General features: G+C 39.9%; 1 protein-coding gene and 1 long non-coding RNA gene across 2 annotated transcripts in view; one reads left to right on the forward strand and one right to left on the reverse strand.

Annotated features, from left to right (window-relative positions):
- Positions 1 to 26,176, reverse strand: part of LOC118893553 (seminal plasma acrosin inhibitor A1-like) — a 148,352-nt gene that overhangs the window by 45,191 nt on the left and 76,985 nt on the right. The gene's annotated exons all lie outside the window — the stretch shown is intronic.
- Positions 1,666 to 6,968, forward strand: LOC118893554. Its single transcript, XR_005019487.1, has 3 exons — positions 1,666 to 1,729; positions 4,113 to 4,119; positions 6,932 to 6,968. It is a non-coding gene; the product is annotated as an uncharacterized LOC118893554 (long non-coding RNA).

Genomic DNA, 26,176 nt, shown 5'->3' on the forward strand with positions numbered 1-26,176 from the left:
TGCAGTGGCTTCTCTTTGTTGTGGAGCACGGGCTATAGGCGCACGGGCTTCAGTAGTTGTGGCACATGTGCTCAGTAGTTGTGGCTCGTGGGCTCTAGAGCACAGGCTCAGCAGTTGTGGTGCACGGGCTTAGTTGCTCTGCAGCATGTGGGAATTTCCCAGACTAGGGATCAAACTCATGTCCCCTGCATTGGCAGGCAGATTCTTAACCACTGTGCCACCAGGGAAGTCTCTATTTTTAGTTTTTTAAGGAACCTCCATACTGTTTTCCATAGTGGCTGAACCAACTTACATTCCCACTAAAAGTGTAGGAGGGTTTCCTTTTCTCCATTCGCGCTCTCCAGCATTTGTTATTTGTAGACCTTTTTTTTTTTTCTTAAACATCTTTATTGAAGTATAATTGCTTCACAATGGTGTGTTAGTTTCTGCTTTATAACAAAGTGAATCAGCTACACATATACACACGTTCCCATATCTCCTCCCTCCTGCATCTCCCTCCCTCCCACCCTCCCCATCCCACCCCCCCAGGCGGACACAAAGCACTGAGCTGATCTCCCTGTGCTATGCGGCTGCTTCCCACTAGCTATCTATTTTACATTTGGTAGTGTATATATGTCCATGACACTCTCTCACCCTGTCACATCTCACCCCTCCCCCTCCCCATATCTTCAAGTCCATTCTTTAGTAGGTCTGTGTCTTTATTCCCATCTTGCCACTAAGTTCTTCATGACCTTTTTTTTTTCTTCCTTAGATTCCATATATATGTGTTAGCATACTGTATTTGTTTTTCTCTTTCTGACTTACTTCACTCTGTATGACAGACTCTAACTCCATCCACCTCATTACAAATACCTCCATTTCATTTCTTTTTTTTTTTTTTTTAAACATCTTTATTGAAGTATAATTGCCTTACAGTGGTGTGTTAGTTTCTGCTTTATAACAAAGTGAATCAGCTATACATATACAATATGTTCCCATTTCTCTTCCCTCTTGCATCTCCCTCCCTCCCACCCTCCCCATCCCACCCCTCTAGGTGGTCACAAAGCACCGAGCTGATCTCCCTGTGCTATGTGGCTGCTTCCCACTAGTTATCTATTTTACATTTGGTAGTGTATATATGTCCATGACACTCTCTTACCCTGTCACATCTCACCCTACCCCCTCCCCATATCCTCAACTCCATTCTCTAGTAGGTCTGTGTCTTTATTCCCGTCTTGCCACTAGGTTCTTCATGGCCTTTTTTTTTTTTTCCCTTAGATTCCGTATATATGTGTTAGCATACTGTATTTGTTTTTCTCTTTCTGACTTACTACACTCTGTATGACAGACTCTAACTCCATCCACCTCATTACAAATACCTCCATTTCATTTCTTTTTATGGCTGAGTAATATTCCATTGTATATATGTGCCACATCTTCTTTATCCATTCATCTGATGATGGACACTTAGGTTGCTTCCATGTCCTGGCTATTGTAAATAGAGCTGCAATGAACATTTTGGTACATGACTCTTTTTGAATTATGGTTTTCTCAGGGTATGTGCCCAGTAGTGGGATAGCTGGGTCGTATGGTAGTTCTATTTTTAGTTTTTTAAGGAACCTCCATACTGTTCTCCATAGTGGCTGTATCAATTTACATTCCCACCAACAGTGCAAGAGTGTTCCCTTTTCTCCACACCCTCTCCAGCATTTATTGTTTGTAGATTTTTTGATGATGGCCATTCTGACCGGTGTGAGATGATACCTCATTGTAGTTTTGATTTGCATTTCTCTAATGATTAATGATGTTGAGCATTCTTTCATGTGTCTGTTGGCCATCTGTATATCTTCTTTGGAGAAATGTCTATTTAGGTCTTCTGCCCATTTTTGGATTGGGTTGTTGGTTTTTTTGTTATTGAGCTGCATGAGCTGCTTGTCAATCTTGGAGATTAATCCTTTGTCAGTTGCTTCATTTGCAAATATTTTCTCCCATTCCGAGGGTTGTCTTTTGGTCTTGTTTATGGTTTCCTTTGCTGTGCAAAAGCTTTTAAGTTTCATTAGGTCCCATTTGTTTATTTGTGTTTTTATTTCCATTTCTCTAGGAGCTGGGTCAAAAAGGAACTTGCTGTGATTTATGTCATAGAGTGTTCTGCCTATGTTTTCCTCTAAGAGTTTGATAGTGTCTGGCTTTAAACTTAGGTCTTTAATCCATTTTGAGTTTATTTTTGTGTATGGTATCAGGGAGTGTTCTAATTTCATACTTTTACATGTACCTGTCCAATTTTCCCAGCACCACTTATTGAAGAGGCTGTCTTTTCTCCACTGTATATGCTTGCCTCCTTTATCAAAGATAAGGTGACCATATGTGCGTGGGTTTATCTCTGGGCTTTCTATCCTGTTCCATTGATCTATATTTCTGTTTTTGTGCCAGTACCAAACTGTCTTGATTACTGTAGCTTTGTAATATAGTCTGAAGTCAGGGAGCCTGATTCCTCCAGCTCCATTTTTTGTTCTCAAGATTGCTTTGGCTATTCGGGGTCTTTTGTGTCTCCATACAAACTGTGAAATTTTTTGTTCTAGTTCTGTGAAAAATGCCAGTGGTAGTTTGATAGGGATTGCATTGAATCTGTAGATTGCTTTGGGTAGTAGAGTCATTTTCACAATGTTGATTCTTCCAATCCAGGAACATGGTATATCTCTCCATCTATTTGTATCGTCTTTAATTTCTTTCATCAGTGTCCTATAATTTTCTGCATACAGGTCTTTTGTCTCCTTAGGTAGGTTTATTCCTAGATATTTTATTCTTTTTGTTGCAATGGTAAACGGGAGTGTTTTCTTAATTTCACTTTCAGATTTTTCATCATTAGTATATAGGAATGCAAGAGATTTCTGTGCATTAATTTTGTATCCTGCTACTTTACCAAATTCATTGATTAGCTCTAGGAGTTTTCTGGTGGCAGTTTTAGGATTCTCTATGTATAGTATCATGTCATCTGCAAATAGTGACAGCTTTACTTCTTCTTTTCCGATTTGGATTCCTTTTATTTCTTTTTCTTCTCTGACTGCTGTGGCTAACACTTCCAAAACTATGTTGAATAATAGTGGTGAGAGTGGGCAACCTTGTCTTGTTCCTGATCTTAGTGGAAATGGTTTCAGTTTTTCACCATTGAGGACAATGTTGGCTGTGGGTCTGTCATATATGGCCTTTATTATGTTGAGGAAAGTTCCCTCTATGCCTACTTTCTGCAGGGCTTTTATCATAAATGGGTGTTGAATTTTGTCGAAAGCTTTCTCTGCATCTATTGAGATGATCATATGGTTTTTCTCCTTCAATTTGTTAATATGATGTATCACGTTGATTGATTTGCGTATATTGAAGAATCCTTGCATTCCTGGAATAAACCCCACTTGATCATGGTATATGATCCTTTTAATGTGCTGTTGGATTCTGTTTGCTAGTATTTTGTTGAGGATTTTTGCATCTATGTTCATCAGTGATATTGGCCTGTAGTTTTCTTTCTTTGTGACATCTTTGTCTGGTTTTGGTATCAGGGTGATGGTGGCCTCATAGAATGAGTTGGGGAGTGTTCCTCCCTCTGCAATATTTTGGAAGAGTTTGAGAAGGATAGGTGTTAGCTCTTCTCTAAATGTTTGACAGAATTCGCCTGTGAAGCCATCTGATCCTGGGCTTTTGTTTGTTGGAAGATTTTTAATCACAGTTTCAATTTCAGTGCTTGTGATTGGTCTGTTCATATTTTCTATTTCTTCCTGGTTCAGTCTCGGTAGGTTGTGCATTTCTAAGAATCTGTCCATTTCTTCCAGGTTGTCCATTTTATTGGCATAGAGTTGCTTGTAGTAATCTCTCATGATCGTTTGTATTTCTGCAGTGTCAGTGGTTACTTCTCCTTTTTCATTTCTAATTCTATTGATTTGAGTCTTCTCCCTTTTTCTCTTGATGAGTCTGACTAATGGTTTATCAATTTTGTTTATCTTCTTGAAGAACCAGCTTTTAGTTTCATTGATTTTTGCTATTGTTTCCTTCATTTCTTTTTCATTTATTTCTGATCTGATCTTTATGATTTCTTTCCTTCTGCTGGCTTTGGGGTTTTTTTGCTCTTTCTCTAATTGCTTTAGGGGCAAGGTTAGGTTGTTTATTCGAGATGTTTCCTGTTTCTTGATGTCGGCTTGTATTGCTATAAACTTCCCTCTTAGCACTGCTTTTGCTGCGTCCCATAGGTTTTGGGTCGTCGTGCCTCCATTGTCATTTGTTTCTAGGTATTTTTTGATTTCCCCTTTGATTTCTTCAGTGATCACTTCGTTATTAAGTAGTGTATTGTGTAGCCTCCATGTGTTTGTATTTTTTACAGATCTTTCCCTGTAATTGATATCTAGTCTCATAGCGTTGTGGTCAGAAAAGATACTTGATACGATTTCAATTTTCTTAAATTTACCAAGGCTTGATTTGTGACCCAAGATATGATCTATCCTGGAGAATGTTCCATGAGCACTTGAGAAAAATGTGTATTCTGTTGTTTTTGGGTGGAATGTCCTATAAATATTAAGTCCATCTTGTTTAATGTATCATTTAAAGCTTGTGTTTCCTTATTTATTTTCATTTTGGATGATCTGTCCATTGGTGAAAGTGGGGTGTTAAAGTCCCCTACTATGATTGTGTTACTGTCGATTTCCCCTTTTATGGATGTTAGTATTTGCCTTATGTATTGAGGTGTTCCTATGTTGGGTGCATAAATATTTACAATTGTTATATCTTCCTCTTGAATCGATCCCTTGATCATTATATAGTGTCCTTGTCTCTTGTAATAGTCTTTATTTTAAAGTCTATTTTGTCTGATATGAGAATTGCTACTCCAGCTTTCTTTTGATTTCCATTTGCCTGGAATATCTTTTTCCATCCCCTCACTTTCAGTCTGTATGTGTCTCTAGGTCTAAAGTGGGTCTCTTGTAGACAGCATATATATGGATCTTGCTTTTGTATCCATTCAGCCAGTCTGTGTCTTTTGGTGGGAGCATTTAATCCATTTACATTTAAGGTAATTATCGATATGTATGTTCCTATTCCCATTTTCTTAGATATTTTGTGTTTGTTATTGTAGGTGTTTTCCTTCTCTTGTGTTTCTTGCCTAGAGAAGTTCCTTTAGCATTTGTTGTAAAGCTGGTTTGGTGGTGCTGAACTCTCTCAGCTTTTGCTTGTCTGTAAAGGTTTTAATTTCTCCATCAAATCTGAATGAGATCCTTGCTGGGTAGAGTAACCTTGGTTGTAGGTTTTTCTCCTTCATGACTTTAAGTATATCCTGCCACTCCCTTCTGGCTTGCAGAGTTTCTGCTGAAAGATCAGCTGTTAACCTTATGGGGATCCCCTTGTGTGTTATTTGTTGTTTTTCCCTTGCTGCTTTTAATATGTTTTCTTTATATTTAATTTTTGATAGTTTGATTAATATGTGTCTTGGCGTGTTTCTCCTTGGATTTATCCTGTATGGGACTCTCTGTGCTTCCTGGACTTGATTAACTATTTCCTTTCCCATATTAGGGAAGTTTTCAACTATAATCTCTTCAAATATTTTCTCAGTCCCTTTCGTTTTGTCTTCTTTTTCTGGGACCCCTATAATTCGAATGTTGGTGTGTTTAATATTGTCCCAGAGGTCTCTGAGACTGTCCTCAGTTCTTTTCATTCTTTTTTCTTTATTCTGCTCTGCAGTAGTTATTTCCACTATTTTATCTTCCAGGTCACTTATCCTTTCTTCTGCCTCAGTTATTCTGCTATTGATCCCGTCTAGAGTATTTTTAATTTCATTTATTGTGTTTTACATCGTTGCTTGGTTCCTCTTTAGTTCTTCTACATCCTTGTTAAATGTTTCTTGCATTTTGTCTATTCTATTTCCAAGATTTTGGATCATCTTTACTATCATTATTCTGAATTCTTTTTCAGGTAGACTGCCTATTTCCTCTTCATTTGTTAGGTCTGGTGTGTTTTGACCCTGCTCCTTCACCTGCTGTGTGGTTTTTTGTCTTCTCATTTTGCTTATCTTACTGTGTTTGGGGTCTCCTTTTCACAGGCTGCAGGTTTGTAGTTCCCGTTGTTTTTGGTATCTGTCCCCAGTGGCTAAGGTTGGTTCAGTGGGTTGTGTAGGCTTCCTGGTGGAGGGGACTAGTGCCTGTGTTCTGGTGGATGAGGTTGGATCTTGTCTTTCTGGTGGGCACGTCCACGTCTGGTGGTGTGTTTTGGGGTGTCTGTGGCCTTATTATGATTTTAGGCAGCCTCTCTGCTAATGGATGGGGCTGTGTTCCTGTCTTGCTAGTTGTTTGGCATAGGGTGTCCAGCACTGTAGCTTGCTGGTCGTTGAGTGAAGCTGGGTCTTGATGTTGAGATGGAGATCTCTGAGAGATTTTCGCCATTTGGTATTACGTGGAGCTGGGAGGTCTCTTGTGGACCAGTGTCCTGAAGTTGGCTCTCCCACCTCAGAGGCACAGCTCTGATGCCTGGCTGGAGCACCAAGAGCCTTTCATCCACACGGCTGAGTGTAAGGAACTGTGTTTAATCAATCTTCAGTTTTGTTTCCTGGAGGTCGCTTCATAGTCTATTGTTCTTCATGACTCTTGACTTCACCTTCTGGGAAGTCCTTCCTTTTCCAATATCCTGTTTGGGAGAAACTTCTGTTTTGGGATGCCAAACAGCTTCCTTATCCTTATCTGAGAGTAGGAAGGGATTTAAGAAGTTAGCAGCAGTTCTCAAATGTATCTGTCATTCAGGTAGAAGTTGTCATTGGTCCCTTGTGGACCTCTCTGTGAAGCTGCTTGGATGTCTTCAATGACATGGCATCTGCCTTCCCCAGAATGATTGACCCCAAACCGGCTCCAGCAGCTCCGGCTCCAGCAGCTCCGCCCCTGCGTCCTCCTGTAGACCTTTTAATGACGGCCATTCGGAATGGTATGAGGTGATACCTCATTGTAGTTTTGATTTGCATTTCTCTAATAATTAGCAATGTTGAGCATCTTTTCATGTGCCTATTGGCCATCTGTATGTCTTCTTTGGAGAAATGTCTACTTAGGTGATCTGCCCATCTTTTGATTGGTTTGTTGTTGTTGTTTTTGGATATTGAGTTGTATGAGCTGTTTGTATATTTTGGATATTAATCCCTTGTCAATCGCATTGTTTGCTAATATTTTCTCCCATTATGTAGGTTATCTTTTCGTTTTCTTGATGATTTCCTTTGCTGTGCAAAAGCTTTTAAGTTTGATTAGGTCCCATTTGTTTATTTTTGCTTTCATTTCTATTGCCTTGGGAAACTGCCTAAGAAAATATTGCTACAATTTATGTCAGAGAATGTTTTGCCGATGTCCTCTTCTAGGAGTTTTATGGTGTCCTGTCTTATATTTAAGTCTTTAAGCCACTCTAAGTTTATTTTTGTGTATGGTGTGAAGGAGTGTTCTAACTTCACTGATTTCCATGTGGCTATCCAGCTTTCCCAATACCACTTGCCAGAGACTGTCTTTTCTCCATGGTATATTCTTGCCTCCTTTGTGAAAGATTAATTGACTCTAGGTGTTTAGGCTTACTTCTGGACTCTCTATTCTGTTCTGTTGATCCACATGTCTGTTTTCATGCCAGTACTATGCTGTTTTGATTACTGTTGCTTTGTAGTACTGTCTGAAGCCTGGGAGGGTTATACCTCCAGCTTTGTTGTTTTTCCTCAGGACTGCATTGGCAATCCTGGGTCTTTTATGGTTCCATATACATTTTAGGATTATTTGTTCTAGTTCTGTGAAAAATGCCACGGGTAATTTGATAGGGGTTACATTAAAAAACTTCTAAATTCTTTCACTCTGTTCAAGTTACTGCCACTTAGAAACAATAAGTGGTATCCCTTCTACTTTCCCTCTTCATCACTTGATACTTTCTAATTTTTATCTTCCAGCTCTTTCCTTCTAAATCAATAGCTTCTCAAATTTGGGCTACTGATCACTCACTCCTAGCCCCTGATAAACCTCCTCTTGTCTCCAATGGCCTTCCAGATTGGGCCCCTCTACAATCCCTTCTCTTTTCATCTTCTCCCTTTGTTGTCCCCATTAAACTTGATATTATTCCACTCTTCTGGCTCCAAAACTCTTTCTCATTGTAGTTAATTTTCCCAATTGGAAAAAAAAATCATAGAAAGTTCCTGTGTGATTTCCTGCTTCTCTTCTCCTCTTCTTGGATTTCAACTCCTAACCCTCCTTCTTTGCTGCCCAGGCTCTCCTTCTATGAAGATTCCTTATCTCCAGTTTTGTCTTCTTCTCAAAGCTTTGGTTCCTACATCCCCCTCCTCACACCCACCTGACTGAGGCACTGCTTCCTAACTTCTGTGTCCCTTCATCACTCTACTAGTCAACCCACTCTAATGTCTTCACATTCCAATCTCCTCACCTAAGGACCTGGAGTTTTTCCCTTTACCAACATTTTGGGGGCACAGCCTAGGACCTAGGCTGGGGGTTCTCATTCACAGACTGGGAAAATGGAAGGCACTAGCCATGATTTCTCCCCATCTGCTTCTCCCTTCCCGTGTTGCTATGCCTGTTCACAATTCTGCTCATGATCTGTCCAAACTATGACTCTGGATGATAGCTGTGCCCACCCATATTATCTCTATTCAAAATCTGGGAAAAGCAATGTATGAGAAAGAACTCTAAGAAGCTGTTGTCCAAATCCTCTGCCAGGCACCTGCAGAGACTGAATCTAACAAAGAGGAGCATGGAAGCTTCTGATGTCATCAGTCATTCAACATGGTGCAGGGGAGGAAAACCTTGACTAGGATTCTGTTACAAAACACATATTAACAAGAAAAAAGCATACAAATGTACTTAGTGTTAAGTATTACTTATAAAATGGGAGGAAGTGAAGAACCAAAGAAGGCCTAAATGCTCATACTTGGCTGAACGAAGAGAGGTAATTGTAGAAAAGTAACTGAAATATACGGGAGGCTAAGGAGGTAAGAATTACTTTAACGAGATCTGTTTCTACAGAATTCTCTCGGCATTGACTCCCGTTTCTTGTGATGTGCGTCTTTCCTCCTCGTATAGAGAGGACATCTTTCACATGGGAGTGTTAACCCTTGCTTTCAGAAAGAAAAGGGCATTCAGAATACTCTTCTTGCACCTGCTGTTTTTACAGGTGCCTTTAGCTCAAAATAATGCTTATGCCAAAGTGGCATATTTTGGGGTGGCACATTCTTGCCAAACTTCACTGGCAATCACATCACCTGGAAGGAAAACACATGCGACTGCCTGAGTGATGGGTTCACTTTTCCTGGACTTCAGGGTTAAATAAAACCCATTGGTAGTGACACAACCTCTTCCATTCCTCCAGCTCTATCCTTTATATCCCAGAGCCACTGTTACCCTTTCCCCACAAATGCCATGTTCTCTCCATTTAAAAACTTGAAACATTTTGCACACCTCTTCACTACTTACCATTCTCATTTCAAACCCCAAACTGGTGAGAAGAAACAACAACTGACAAGGAAATTTAGGGTAATAAGAAATGATAAGACCTTACAAGAGGGAGATAAGTTTATAAAGATTCCAGGTTCATTGTCATGTTAGATGAAAAAATTAGTCCAAAGTACTGCATTTTGCAAAGCTGTTCTTCTTACCATTTACTAACACTTATTATGTGCAGGGACCTGTGCTGAAGAGAACTTACACAACCCTACTCTCTGGCATCTAAGAGTCTAGGACATATTTTAGGATTAAAGAGAAGCCCATTTGAGATTCTAACATAAAGACAAAATTATATATGTGCTCATATAGATTCTGAACGGTGTATAAAATTTCAGGGAGTCTGTAGAACCTCTAATGCTTGTCCCTCAATTCTAATTCAGAAATTTTAGTCTGGATATAAAATTTCTGGAAATATATATATATTCTTTGACCCAGAAATTTCACTGCCATTGATGTATGCTACTAAGGCAATATCACTTGTAAGAAAAGACTGAAAGGAAAATATCTCTATTTTGAGGCAGATATGATGGGGTTATTTTGTGAAGGTGAGGGAGAATGCCATAGCAGTAAAGACAGAAAAGTGAATATACCATTACAGAGTATATCACTGTATCCAGGGCAGTTTCTATTGGACCTCCTAATTGTCTTTCTAACAAGTCTAAATACATTCTGCTTTTCATCAAGCTTTTGAGTTCTGATTTTGATCCGTTGTTTAAACTTTGAAAATAAGCACATATAACATTTCTGTGTCCAAATTGTATTTTGTGTTTTTCCCACTTAGAAGTTACTAATTAACCATTGTCCAAGATAAGCAAAGCCAGGCACTAGAGAGGTAAGGGTAGATTTTGGTCAGTAATACTACTGCAATAGGGAAAATAGCCCAGTGTGAACTGAACTCAACTGTGATTTGTGCAGAGATGACTGGGCATTTTAAAAAAACCATGAGGGAGTAGGGTGTGGTGGGTAAGGTGGAAGTTGAGCAGAGCCAGGGAAGTAGAAATTTACAAAAAGGCAGGAAGTGGGACTTAGTTAATGTGATCAGGCCATCTGGGTTTGCTAATTGGCACTTCTCTAGAGGAGAAACAAATTCCTTGTATCTTAATGACAGGAGGCAGTCATAACAGAGCAAGATACTCACCAAAGTTAAGGCACTTATACTCCCAAAGGAACTGGGAGTAAAAGGGAGAGTTATCTCCCTGAATGTTTGCCTTTCAAAGGGCCAGCTCTCAGGTCCTAGAGGAAACTGTTTGGGATGGTAGATTTATAACTCAAAGGGCAGAGAAAAGATTTATAATTGCATTCATCATTCTATTCTTTCTAAAACATGTGCTCTAAGTGCTCTAAGATGGGTTTAGGGGTCTGTCTGCTTATCACCAGGTCTTGGCTATATCAAATGCTAAATTCTAGCAGCATTGAGCTTTCTCAGGTAGGCATTTTAAATGGGGCTGGGTCATCCCAAGGGGTGTTATTGTGTGTGTGTGTGTGTGTGTGTGTGTGTGTGTGTGTGTGTGTGTGTGTGTGTATTGGGGGTGGGGGGGAAATTATTTGTGTTGAGAATCTGCAGTTTTTATAGGTCAAAGTTGAAGCCTAGTTGAGAAGAGGACTCAGAGGAGCCTGACTAGAGTATGGTCAAGGAGAGTCTCTGTCATGGTATCAAACATGGGTAAAGTCAATTAAACCCAAAATGCGCTGACTGGGAGCTTAATTCGGGTACGGTCATAGGCTTTCAGAGTTGGATTGAGGACTCAGAAACTACTGAAACAATCTCTGAGCTCCTCTATAATATTCCTAATGAGCTAGCATCTACCAGGATTTACCGCTGATGGGAAACTCAGTTCATGATGAAGCAAGAACATTGTTGTACACGTTTGATTGTTAGGAAGCATGGCTTATCTTGAACCCAAACCTACATTCATGATGCTTTCAACCATCAGAGCCTTTTATGACAAAACAGAAGGAGCTTACTCTCTCTCCCAATTAACAGTAGAAGATGAATATTCTGTCTTCTACTCATTACATACTTAATTTTCTTTTTCTGGGAGAATGCAGGTGGGGAGGCTCTAGTTACTTCAATTATTTCTCACATCCTGTTTTCATTACTTCTTTGTAGGTATAACCTTAATTAATAAAGCCTTTAGGTTAGCTGGCAAATATTCTTTTGATAGATTATGTATGAACACTACTAGGATTGGTGGATTCCTTGAGTGGACGCATGGTGGTAGCAGCTAAGGAGAAGTAGGCAGGGGTTCTTTTTCACCTGTAATAGGTACATTTATCTTGTGGCTTCTTCCACTGAAAAGAGCACTAGCTCACTCAGACAACAGAGTGATTTCAACTTAAAGATGATTCTGAGTCATTTGGGAAAAAAGTGAAGGAGAATGTGTTAAGTGTTTCACAGTTTTCTCTTCTTATTAAAGTTAAATTCAATCTAAATGAATGAATTATTTTAAGTTCCAGTGAGGTAGACTTTATTTTTTATTTATTCATTTATTTATTTATTTGGCTGTACCACACAGCTTGTGGGATCTTAGTTCCCCAAGCAGGGACTGAACCCAGGACCTTGGCAGTGAGAGTGTGGAATCCTAACCACTGGATCACCAGGGAATTCCTGGCTTTAGTTTTAAATTCACTGATGTAAAAGACTATTTCTGTCCAATGCTGGGTAAATTTTGTGTTACTCTACCTTTTGACTAATAATGTGGAATCTTAGGACTATTCATTCATTGAGTAATTATTTAGTAAGTCATTTCTACTCTGTGCAGTACACTGTGCTAGGGGCTGATACAGGCAAGCCAACAAGACAGGTAAGATCCTATTCTTGTGGAACATGCATTCTAGTGGTGAGAGATGAATAATATACAAATAAAGGAACAGGCAATGCCAGATTGTAATGAATGTTGTGATGAAAGTGAATTAAACAAGGTCATATAATAAGTGAGACATATCACAGGAGTTAAATAAATAGACGCTAAATGAATATTTGCAACTGTAAACTTCTAGACCCAGACTCCAATTAAAATCATAAGAAAAACTTGTCATAGAAAATAAGAAGAGAGAAAGATGGAAAAAGAAAAATAGATTACAGAATTTCTCAATCCAATCTCACATAGAATTCAGTATAAAGCATTTAGCTGAATCACAGAAGACACAGGCTATATAGTCTGTCAGATTTACAAGTTGAAAGTTTTAAGGAAAAACCAGCCATTGTATATAATACTGGAACTGGAGAAAACTGAATCCCTCAGTAGGCTGATGATCCTGTGGCCATCACACCTGCTGTCCTCTCTGCACTGTCTGATCCCTTGGCTCTCCTAGACTGGCTCCTTCTCTTCATTCAAGTGTCTGTTCAAATATCTCCTCTGAGAAAACTTTTCTGATTACTCAATTTAATTTGTTGCCCACATCCACGTTATTCTCTCTCCCAATACCATGATATATTTTCTTTTAAATACTTGTCAAAATCCAAAATCATATTATTTTTTAAATCATTTTCTCTACAAGAAAGTAAGGTCTAAGAAGTAAAGTCCTCACATGCCTTATTTATCTCTGTGTCTCCAGTGTGGATAACACTGCCTGGAACAGAGAAGGGAAATGGTGAGGTTATCACCTGTGTTGTACTATTATTAAGTAATTTTGCATTGATATGTCAGGGTAGGGAGGACATACAGGATTATATACTATAAAAAAATATTAAAGGAGCCGATCTATATCATCTGGAGAAAAAAGACCTTGACTAGGCACTCTAGAGCTGCCTTTGTGTACTTGGAGAGAGCAGACACATTCTTTTGGGCTCCACTGTAGAGAACCAGAATATATGGAAACCAGATAGAGATGCAGCTCTGTTCAATATGATAAAGAACTTCTGAGCAGTCCAAACAGACCAAAAATTCAATGACCTTCCTTGGTAAGTAGTCTTTATATTGAACATCATGACTTTATGGGAAACTGGAGTAACTCCTTATTTGTTAATGTCCAAGAAAAACAACAACATCTCTTTACATGTTATGTAATGGGTAAACTGTGGTAAATTAAGTTTGGTGAAAATTAAGTTAAAGTGAAAAAAAATTTCTGTATTGTAGAAAATTTAATAGAACCTTTAATAAAATAAAGTGCATTATGAATCTCCCGAAAAGAAATAGAGTGTCTAGGGTTTCCCAAGTCTAACTGACCAGAGAGTCCCTTCTTCAAGAAATACTAGTTAACATATCATGGGATACTAGTGTCTTGAAGATCAAAGGTCTATGGTTCTCTGCATGGAAGAAGGACATGAATTGGTAGAGGGTGGGAGTGCAGAGGGAAGAATGTTATGGACTGATCTGTGTCCTTTCCAAAATCCACGTGATGAAGTCCTAACCCCTAATGTAACTGTATTTGGAAAAGTGCTTTCAAAGAAGCAATTAAGGTTGACTGATGTCATAAAGATGGGGCCCTAATCTAATAGGGTTTATGTCTTTATTAGAAGAGGAAGAGTCACCAGGGCTCATACACTCAGAACAAAGGCCCTGTGAGGACACAGTGCCAAGGCGGCTGTCTTCAAGCCAAAGAGAGAGGCCTCAGGAAAACCCAGCCATGCTGGCTCCTTGATCTTGAAGTTCTAGCCTCCAGAACTGTGAGAAAATAAATTCTGTTGTTTAAATCACCCAGTCTTTGGTATTTTGTTATGGCAGCCCTTGCAGACTAATACATCCTCTAATGTTGGCTAACTCTAGGGTTACAGGTGTTCCCTTCAGCACTGAGCACAGTAGACAGGATTTTACTAAGAGGAGCTAGGAGGTGAGTGTGTGTGTAGGTAATCCAGATCCAGATAGTGTCAGGTCACCTAGAAGCAACATGAAGCAACAGGAAATAGTCCTTACTGTTAATTCACATCATCTTGTCCCATGATTGAAACTATTAAGCCTCAGTGATTCAAAGAAAATTGAATAGAACCAAAGCATAGGATCCCTAGATGTGCTAACTCCCTGTTCCCATGAGAGGCAGGGAACAAGGTCCTGCCAGACACAAGATCAAAATGTAAATATTCAGATCTCTGGGTCACTGTGACTCAGTGCACAGAGGCATGATCACAGTGGAGGGGAGGGGAGGGGGAGGGGAAGGGGAGAGGATGGGAGGGGAGGGGAAGGGAGGGGAGGGGAAGGGAGGGAAGGGGAAGGAAGGGGAGAGGAGGGGAGGGGAAAAAAGAGTTGGAGTGGACTGCCCTGGGGGTCCAGTGGTTAGGACTCTGGGCTTCCAACACAGGGGGCGTGGGTTCGATCCCTGGTCGGGGAACAAGGATCCCACATGCCGTGTAGTGTGGGGAAAAAAAAAAAAGGAGCCACATAGAGGCTGAAGGGGCCACATAGGGAAGGGAGAAGAGGACAGACAAAAGGCTAGAGTTACTTCAGTCAAATCTAGGTCACTAATTCTAAATTGCCACAAGAAGGCCTTGAAGGTGTTGGATGCCAAGAAGGAAGGAGCCGGGGGTTGGGGGTGAGCTGGTACAGAAATTAGGAGAGAAAAACAGAATTAAGTAGTAGAGTTCCAACTTCTCCCCAGCCAGCCCCCATCCTCAGCCTTATTTATTACTTGTACATATTAGGGTTCCTAGGAGGGGTTTTTAACTTGAAAACTTGAAGCACCAGTCTAGTTAATCTCTCTAGCTGTGGGGGAAGCAGAAAGCACCAGGTGGCAAAAGGACTGTCACAGCACTGCACCTTAGATGGAGGTGGAGGACAGGGGATGAGGCCTTGTCTCCTGATTCTCAATCATCCCCTCTCCCACTGGGATCCTCCTTCTTTCCAGATGATTCTCACACATGAAAAAGCCATGCACCCTGACCTGGTGCTCAGCCCTGTCTGCTTGCTCACTTAAAACATCAGCTATCCTTCCTGACTGCTCTGATGTGGCTGGTTTTACTCCTATTACTCCAATTTCCAATATGTCTCCAGGTCTACCTCTTAGATTTCGATTTAAAGGCAATACACCAAAGTGAGTAAAAAGCATGGGCTCTTAACCTTAACCATAAACTAGCCATTTCTCTAAGTCCCTGTTGCCTCAGCTAAGGAACAGGGCAAAAACCTCAGTGACTCAGTGTCATAACATATTTTGGGAGGAATGTTAAGCATAGTATTGATTGGGTCTGCTAAAAACTAGTACTAATTTTGTCTAGTGGCCACTAATTTTATATCCTTTGTTGACTATCTGACTTGCTCCCATCCAGGTCTGTGCCAAGCCTTCTTCATTCTACTCCAGCTTCCAGACCAATCTGATTCTTCCACTGCAAAAGGCAACCCCAGAACTTACCAGTCAGAGCCAAGCTTACAATGGGTTCCCCTTCACCTTTCTTTCTCTCCCTTTCACAATATTTCTCTATACTCACCCACTCTTCTCTGTCTTCCATGTCACAGGGAATGGTGTTACACTTGTGCTCTTAATCTTATTTCTTACTTTTCTATACTCCTCTAATTAGACACCCTCCATCATGTTACCTTAAATTTCTTCTTCTTCCCTTTGTCTTTAAGACATGCTCAGTCCATCCTAGATCTTGCTGAAGCCTTTGTTTTTTCCATTCTCCTCCTTTGACTATCAAACATCTAAAAAAAAATAACCCTATCTTTCCACTTCATCCTGATCACCCTTTGATTCCATTCCCAATCCTTTTAGCTAAAATTGCATTTTAAACTGCAACAGAACACCTCTTCTTGAAATATAATGGCTTCTTCTCAGTATTCATTCTCTTCAAACTTTCACAGTAAACAATAAAGTTTATAATTAACTCTCTTTATTAGAACATTCACTTCCCCTTTTTTCCATGAATGAACCTAATAGTTTCCTACATTAATTGGTATCATGATCTTGGGAAGATTACTTAAATCCTCTGAGCCTCGACTTACTCACTGATAAAATTGGATAATAAAAATTCCTCCCTCAATCAGTTGTCATGAATATCACATTCCATATCATTAAGAGGCTATTCCGTATCATATTACCCTATATCAAGCTCTAATTATGATCTTGGCATCTGATATACAAACACACACACACCAGAGATTTTACGTATTTATAGACACACATTATATATATATATATATATAAAAAATTGTATTTCACACTCAAAACCACTCTGTGAGGTATTATTTCTATGTTACAGATGAGGGAACTAAAATCTCCAGAACTTAACCTATGCACTCAAAGTCACACAGCCAACATTTATTAGAAGTAAGATTGCAAATAAGATCCATGGGACTCAATGCACATTTTTTTTTTTCCAGGCTGCACCATGTGGCGTGTGGGATCTTAGTTCCCTGACTGGGGATCGAACCCATACCCCCTACATTGGGAGCGTGGAGTCTTAACCACTAAGACTAAACCACCTAAACTGTCAGGGAAGTCCCAATGCACATATTCTTAACTAAGAGATTATACTGCGCCCCAAACATACGTGAGAGTCTAAATTTTAGAGAGGCATGCAATGTCATTTATTATCTTTTGTATGTGTTATGCTTCAGAATGTACTACAATAAGCCTGCCAAGCAAAGCACTGGTGAAGCAGAGTCTACTGCCTTCCCCCAGGTTTTCATACATATGTCCTCAAGATGAAAAGATAAATAACAGACATTTGGACAACTGTGCTTGGAAAATACAGTTTAAAATCTAATGTCAGCAACCCACAGCGGAGACTCCTGGCCTGTCAATAACAATAACAATCACAGCAACAATTACATGCACTGCACTTTAAAACAGACTTTCATGTAAAAGACTCCAATTATGTGAACTCTATTGGGGCTAGCAATAGGTCCCACTTGACATGGCATGAAACTAATAAGGCTCTGGGGTGGTCTCTGTGTCATTTGCCAACTATTTCCAGTTCTTCCCATTCTGGTTTTCAAGACGGGTGGTGCAGTGGTTAAGAATCTGCCTGCCAACGCAAGGGACGCAGGTTCGAGCCCTGGTCCGGGAAGATCCCACATGCTGTGGAGCAACTAAGCCCGTGTGCCGCAACTACTGAGCCTGCGCTCTAGAGCCCGGGAGCCACAACTACTGAGCCCGCATGCCACAACTACTGAAGCCCACGCGTCTAGAGCCCGTGCTCCGCAACAAGAGAAACCACCGTAATGAGAAGCCTGCACACCACAACGAGAAGCCTGCACACCACAACGAAGAGTAGCCCCTGCTCAATGCAACTAGAGAAAGCCTGTGCACAGCAACGAAGACCCAACACAGCCAAAAATAAATAAATAATTTAAAAAAAAAAGAGACAAGGTAACACTGTACCCAGTAACCTCTATGGTTAGGCCAGGCCACATCCACATGACAGTGAAGGAGAGTGACACCGGTGCCACTTCTGAGATGGAATATTCAATTGCTGTAAATGGAAATCCTCAGGAATGCATCTTCACTTCACCTTGACAATGAACAATATTCCAAATGGTGACTACCCTGTCTACTTGGAATCCACTGAAGGCATGCAGCACCATCAGCTGACCACCATACATGTACAGCGTGAGTAAGAATAAACTTGTACTGTTTTAAGTCACAGAAGTCTTGGGGTTACATGTTACCACAACATAACCAGCTCTTCCTAACTGATATGGGCTCATGGTGCAACTGACTTCCCCAAGATCACACAGCTAGAAAATGTCAATGCCTTTCTCCAAGCCTCATAAGTGCTAAGGTCACTAGTCCTTCCGCTATATCCCAGCTTGCTTCATGGGTTTACTGCCTCGAAAATAAAACAACATTTTCCCAGGAGTCAAAATATAAACCTAAGTATAATCTGTCTGATCTGAGTTTAATATCCTCTATTTTGGTGAAATAAAGAAAGTTTGATATTTTCATTTATTTCGTAACTAGGCCAAGCAACCTATACTCAATCTCTTCTACTATATGAGGTTTAGAATTCTAAGTAACAACATTCCCCACCTCTAGAGCAGGCAGAAAAATACTTCTCACCTTGCATAATCAATTTGTTGGTCAGATAGGAAGTAGCAATTGAGTGACAAGGACTGTATCACCACCCAGGGTGTGACATTGTGCTTTGAGAGCCTCTCAGAGCCAACAATGACTCTGGATGACCTCACAGGAAAGGTGGAGAAACCAAGCACTGCCTTAGAAACATGCCCCTTTCCTAGGGTCTGGCTGATGCAGTTGTTGTGACGGTCCTGAGCTGCCTCTGCATCACAGCCATCTCCATCATGAAGATCATTGGGGATCTCCTCTGTTCTGTACAGTGGCCCACCTCTGCACCTGCTCAGGTAAGTTAAGGGTAGATAGTGCCCTGTATAGCCATTAAGCTTGTTCTCTGAAATAGCCCCTCATAGGATGTGAACATCTCAGAGAAATGTCTGGTCATGTGGATTTAAAGTATACTGGTTTGTAACAGAAACAGCCCTGGCCTGGAAAAGTAGACTCTTATGTCCCACCTGGAGTTGAGGGATTTGGATCTAGTGCATTCCTTTTAAGGATTTCTATTTCCATTCATGGAACCAAAAAAAAACTTATTTTTTCGTAAGTCTCCCATTTTATTAGGACACTAGAAATTGTTGGTGCTATTAGATACTACTCCTCAGTGCAAAGATGCAGAGAAACTTGTATCTCTCTCCAAATCAATACAGGAGGATCGAAATAAAGCACAATTCTCCAAAACCCAGGAGTCAACAATTAAACTTTTAAACAGTGAAAAATTACTTAAATAAAATAAGATTCTGATGCCTTGGAGATATTCCATTACATTCCTTTATATCAACTAGGAGGGGGAGAATATCAAAGATGGTGCTTCAGGCTCTTAGAAGTGGTGACTGCAATATTTTTATTGCTATCTGATTTAAAACATTATCAGAAACACGATGAACTCCAGAAAACGTCCCATGGTCAATAAACGGAGGAACTTTGGATGATTCTCTTACTTGAGCCAAGGCTTACCTAACCTATTGGCCATTTGGCTTCCTCAGCAAACAGCTGGATTCTGTGAAAGGACGGGGTAGGTGCTGAAACTCATCACCAGAGAACTACAGAGTCTCAATCGACAGACTTTACGTTAATTAATGAGACGTCACAACTTTGCTTTATTTTTAACATTTCCAACTGTATATCTCTTTCAGAAGCTGCCAGTCTGCCTTTAAAAACGGTGAGTATATTGAACCACACTTTAATTTCAGTTTAATTTCCTATTTAGTTTTACTTTAATTTCTTACTTACTATATTTAGCCAACAAATACTTATGAAATATATATGTAAGATTAATTCAGTATGCTTGGCGGGGGGCTGAAAGGGAAGGCAGCCACAGATAAACTGCCTTTGCTTTTCAGAAGGCAGCTGAACGAAGATAACATACATATATGTAAATAACCAGAGCCTAAAGAAAATATTCCAGAATTTAAAAAGAGCGGGAGACGACTTCTAGCTGAGAAGTTGGTGATGTCTTCACGGAAGGGATAACATGTGAGAGGCAAGAGACAGTTACCTTGGTTAATTGCACAGACTCTGGATTCAAATCCCAGCCCTACCACTTACCAGCTTTTATGTTAGACAGGTTCTCTCTTTTTAAGCCCAAATTTCCCTCATCTGTAAATAGGGGTAATAGTAGAACCTACCCTATTCAGTTGTTCCGAAGATTAAACAAAGAAAATTCATGTAAGATTTAAGTTTAATGCCTGGCAAAGAAATGCACATATGTATATATATATTATATATATATATATATATAAAATATATATATATACACACACAAACATACACACACATACACATATATATACACACATATATATATACACACATATATATATATAAATAATAGAAGTGGTGCTGGTAGTACTAGTATTTGTCAGAGTGGTCATATTATTATCAATAGAAGCAGCCACAGCAGCGTCAGAATACTGGAGCTGGGACTTCCAAGATGGTACTGTGCTTCCTGTCCAGCAGAGGCCAGGGTAGCCCAGCTTGAGGACCAGGAGAAAAGCAGGACAGCCTCTTGTGACTGTCGCAGGTAGACTGCAGCATTTACGAGAAGCACCCAGTCGTGGCCATCCCCTGCCCCATCACATACCTGCCTGTTTGCGGTCTGACTACATCACCTATGGGAATGAATGCCACTTGTGTATTGAGAGCTTGTGAGTACTGCATGGGAAGAAAAAGCACCTAGGGTAGCGTCCTCCACTGCAATCTTCTCCTCTTTCCACAAGCTTGCTTAACTCTCCAGAAGCTATACTCTGCCCACCCAGAGAAGCTGGGAGACAGAGAAAACTTGCTGCCTCACACTCAGATTAGGGTTGAGCCACCTGCTCTGCCAGCTTGGACTGGTCCCTCCATGGCAGAACCTCTAATTCCTGTCTGTCAATTGAGAGAGTCTAACAAGACCATGAGCTTCCAAACTGCTGTCCCCAGAGCCCAGGGGTTCTGCAGAGGCAAGTCAGGAGTCACCAAAGAGGTCAAGGGGATCATTTGGGGTGGTCTCCAATCCCAACCAGCTTTGGACTATTTTAAGGAGTAGAGTTCCAAATAATTTCTTATTGGAAGAAAGGGTTCTGAATCCCACACTAAAAAATAATTGAAAACCACTATCCTACATGACTTCTAAGAGACTTAACAGCCAACAGATGATTCTTAGATAAACTGTAGCCAGAGGGTCTTTACCCTCCTCAATTTCCTAGTGGCTCTGAGTATCTGCAGCCTTAGGGAGATAGGGAGGATAAGGCTACTACAAAGATTATATTTTCTTTGATCTAAAATAGGGGAATACAAGCTGTCAGTACTTGGACCAGAATCCCATGAACATGTTTTAAGTATTCTGTTTGGCCTGCACAGGGTTTTGGAAGGCAATACTAACCAGACAGATGTCACTTCTTTGGTACGAAACAGGCAACTCAGCATTTACTATCTTAACACCAAGTCCCCTTTGCTCACTGTTAACTCTCTTTTAGACCACTGGATTTTGGCCACTTATCTCAGATCTTGTGGTTTTTCATCTTTGTGGCTATCTTATCAAGTTAAAATACGGAGTTAGGGCCTGAGCCCAGGAGGATATGTCTACATATTGATTCTTACTCAGGAACTTCTATTTCACAAAAGGGAAGATTCTCTAATGTGCACAGACACTGGGTCCTCAACCTAGAAACCAGCCTGTGTCCAAGGACACTAAAGGGGACATGTGGTGGAAGTTCTCACTAGTGCAGGATCCAGCCTCATCACAGGCCCTGCTGACCAGAAAAGGCTGAGGGGCAGCCCACCTCAGCTTCCCTTGTCAGAAGTCCTCCTTCTTTGTTGTTTTAAGACATTGGGTGATCAGTCTGGGCTCTGGGATAAGTGGAGGCAGCAGGTGGGATGGAAGTGTCACTAGTCTAGGGACATTCTGCTTCTGCCTCTGTCAGAAACTGCCTGCGGCCAGGACATTCCTTTTTAGGGACTCATTTTCCTCATCTGTAAGATGAGGTTCTGCCTATAATCTCTATAGTTCCTTTCAGCTCTAATATTGTATAAACTTTCCTCTTGTGTTAATGAATCCTGTTAACTGTGTTGTTCCCATAGGAAGAGTAACGAAAAAGTTCAGTTTCTTCATGAAGGAAGATGTTAACTTCTCCATAGACATGGATACAGAGCAAGGATATCATCATTGTCATCTTCATCATCCCTGGGCCTTTTCCCTCATGTTGGCACAGGTTCCCAGGGGGCGGGGTTGGTAGGGAGGGGGCAGACACAGATTCAGAGTTATCTTTGTTGGGTGGAGAAAGTTGTGCTCTCCTTCAGACTCCCACCTCACTGACTGACAAATACAAACATGTCAAAATAAACTAAAAAGTACAATGAAATTCTAACAATTCATTGTTGAGGTCTAAGTATCAAATAAAATAATTATGCTTATTAAAAACTTTGTAGAACTATCATCTACCTAGTAACCTTAATAGATCAAAAGATAAAAACCCATTTTAAATGGAACATAAAGAGCAAAATATGTATAACACCAATAGCAATGGTCATACATTTTTTTAGAAATGACATGCCTTCATAACTACAAATTTATTCCATAAATACATTTTATAGTAATAATTTTATAGCAAAAATTATCAAAATAAACCAGTGAACTTTCTGACACAGCTTAAACAATCTAACTTAATCCTAAGGTTTAAAAGCTATAATTTTAGAATAAATTGGCAAAAATACTTTCATCTGCAATAGAGACACTATTTGGGTAATTTATTTTCTAATTGTTCTAATGAAACTCTAATTCCTAGTCGAGTCTTCTTTACTTGACATACCAGTCTGTTTTAACAAGGATGCTGTGTGATTGTACTCAGGGAGTAGGGCACACTTGTAAATGCTACTCTAAATTTAACACAGCTCTGAACCACCTTTATTATTTTAATTATCAATCTAATTGTGCCACCAAAGTCAGCTATTCCATGTTAATAACTACTGACCCATGATTTTAGACTCCCAACCCTCTAATCCTAATGTTAAATGCATAATTTATCCATAAACCTAGCCAGTTCATAGTGTTTAACTCAAATCTATGCTTAACACTAAGCTCACAATATTTGACTCCAATCTGTTAATCACAATAAGACGCTCAGTAATCTAATAATTCTCAGCCTTTGATGTTTCTGACACACCTTCTCAACCCAGTCATAGACATGAAGAACCAGTATCTAAGTGCACAAAAGAGAAGAAATATTGGTCCAGAAATGCTGAGTAGTGAATAAAAACAAAAGACCACTCTTTCTCCTTCCTTTTCATTTCCTCTTTTTCCTATCAAATAGTTTTCCTTTTCTCTATCTTATTTTTTTCTCTTTCTATATATTCCTTCTCTGTGATTTTTTATTGCTCTTTTAACTTTTCCTAACTTTTCCTTAAATTCAATACCTTTTTCTCATTCTCTCTAGCCCCCATAAGTATCTTTTATTTATTCAAGCCTTCCAACCTCCATACCTCAAGGTCTGACTGTAAATCCCTTTGCAGCGATGGTCAGATGAGCACATATGCCCACATACACCCTTGGGGAAAATTTATATTTTTAGACATTTGTCTCAAAATGAAGAGAGCTTGGGACCCACCTCCAAAACTTTTATCACATATATTATTCTGTAGTCAAATCCTTACCTAGGCTTGAGGCCTAATTTATAGCTTATATCTCAACATTTAGAAATAAATTCTAATTTCACATAAATACAAAAAATGTTCACCTTATATCTAAATCCCAATTTTTACCTTTCACAGCTACTTCTATAGCGTAATTCTTAACCATTCTCCTCAAAAGCCAACTCTTAATTCTCTCCTTTAACTCAAACGTTGAAATGGAAATCTTTAACATTATTCTGCATACGATTCATTTCATATAAATAAATCTGAGAACCAAAATTGAAGTCAGTCCTGAACTTTTAAAACTGTCAGCCAAATTTTTTGTTGTCTCTGGGTCTTATTTCTATTCATTGATTGAATCAAAATGCCTGTTTATATGAATACCATACTCTGCTTGTGTGTGACTGTGTCACTGGAAGCTATAATCTCACTTTGCATGTTAATAAGTACTTAGGTGTATGTTCACACGTGACTCTTTATAGATGACCAGATCATTGCTGGTGGCCCCAGTGATCTGGCCAGAAGAACTGTATTTGAAAGTCATTATGCATGAGAAAATAGTGAGTTACTCATTTTCAGTTTATAAATATGTAGGTTGTTCCATTTAATATCTTACTGTTGACTATTTACACTGGTACAAATAAGTCCCTGTTTTTGGTTTCCTCAAGTACTGAAAGGTTTAAGTTGAATTAAAATAAAAAGTTAAAACACAAGATAACAGAAAAAATAAAACATAGCTAAGGAATTTTCATTTATAACAAAATCATTTTTCAACCTGAACTGTTTCTTTGACTCCAGTTGCTTTAAAGTTAAATGATTTCAAGCCAATTCTGTGCCTCTGTGACAAGCTGCTTCTATTGAGACCTAATTGAGTCTGCCTTATTGCATGTCTCTCTGAGTTTGGGTCTCCTGGTTATCAGTTTGTGTCTAAAATGCTGACGGGAAGTGTCTATTTCTAATAGTCTTGTTTATTTCCCACTGTGTCTATAAGCAATCTCACAGAGTTGCCTGAGAAGTGGGACAAGCAAATAGGTTCCTCACCTTCCACAGTCATTCTGCCACACCAGTGAAGACACGATGCACTTGTGGCTTCCTCAAGCCAATGACCTGGGACCTCTGTGTGCTTTGGGAACTTTGGGGAAGGGATCAGTCTTGCCCACATACTTGGAGCTCTGGATTATAAGCCTGGATCTGGAAAGCCAGATATCTAATCACAAATGTAAATGTGAAGTAAATTTATTTTTAAAATTTTACATTTCCATGTTTAGGCCTTGGAGAAGACATGATTTTATTTAGTTTTACTCGCTTCTCTGTACTCATCGACATTTGCATCATTGAGGTCTTTATCATCCTCATCATCACTGTCTTCATTATAAAATTCCACCAAGCAACTCAGGAGAACACAATGAACCTTTAAATACAAGACTGTGTGCTTACCCCAACCTGAACATTTACCAGGTGTGTAGCTGTGGGTAGGTCACTCTATGAGTGCAATATCCTTTTCCTTACTGATAAAATAAAAAGAATAATAATCCCTAGTTTAACCTGTATACTGTGAGAATCAGATGAGATATGCATGTGTACATGCTTTGTAAATTATAAAGTCTGATAGACATGAAAGGGATGATTATGATGTGTATGCTCTTTCTTCTCCAACATTTACAAAGGCATAAAAACATATACCACATTTTTTGCAATATGCTTGGCATGTTAAAGTCTCATGACCAGTAAATTCTCAGGTACTTTTCCTTGGTTTGAGAAATGGGAACATTTCTGTGCATTAGAAATTGATACTAGAAAGTGAAAAGGAGAATATGTAGTTTAAACATATAAGATTATACACATTTACTTATACAGTTTGCCCCATTTGAACATGGCCTCACTTAATAGCATGAGTAAAATTGCAATAAAAATGATATTTACATAATCTCAAGGAATATTATTACAACGTATTCATTAATTTTGAAAGGAAAAGAGAGTAACTTTACAGTGGAGAACCTGGCAGCTACTAACTTACTCGAGTAATTAAAGTTAGCATCATTAGTGATGGGGCAAATCAACATCATGTATGCACACGTCAGGGGTGGGTCCAGGGGTGTATCTAGCAGCTGTGGACTTTGTTGGTGCACTCACCAGGTAGTGGGTGGCATCACAGGATCCCAATGACCAGCACCTGGGAAGGAGTACCCAGAGGTCCCTTTCAAGGCAGGAGCACTCTGGTTCTGCCCACGTAACACCACAGCTTGGAGCCAGATCTAGGGTGAACAGATCCTGGGGGAGCCCTACCACAGAGGCAGACCAGGTCCCAGGCAGCAGCAAAATCACTTCGATTCCTAAAGCCACAACAGCCCAGCTCGCAGAGCCTAGCACTAGGTCTGGGACAAAAACAACGGAGAAAGGGATGCAAAATTGGGCTGCCTCTGGGCAGAACAACAAACACCTGCACATGCAGCCCATAGGTTCACTTTGACCACATGGGCCTCACTTGCTTCAGCACTCACCTCCTTGGGGACAGAGCACACATGTAAAGGCAATGGACCCTTAATGAAATCAACCCTCAGGGCTTCTACTCTAAAATCTGGGGAGGAGACCCCACCCTCAACAGGGCTGTGACAGCCACGCAGCAAAGAAGAGGCCCCTCCCATCATCCA

This window comes from Balaenoptera musculus, chromosome 3, assembly GCF_009873245.2.
Source record: "Balaenoptera musculus isolate JJ_BM4_2016_0621 chromosome 3, mBalMus1.pri.v3, whole genome shotgun sequence".
Classification (NCBI taxonomy): Eukaryota; Metazoa; Chordata; class Mammalia; order Artiodactyla; family Balaenopteridae; genus Balaenoptera; species Balaenoptera musculus.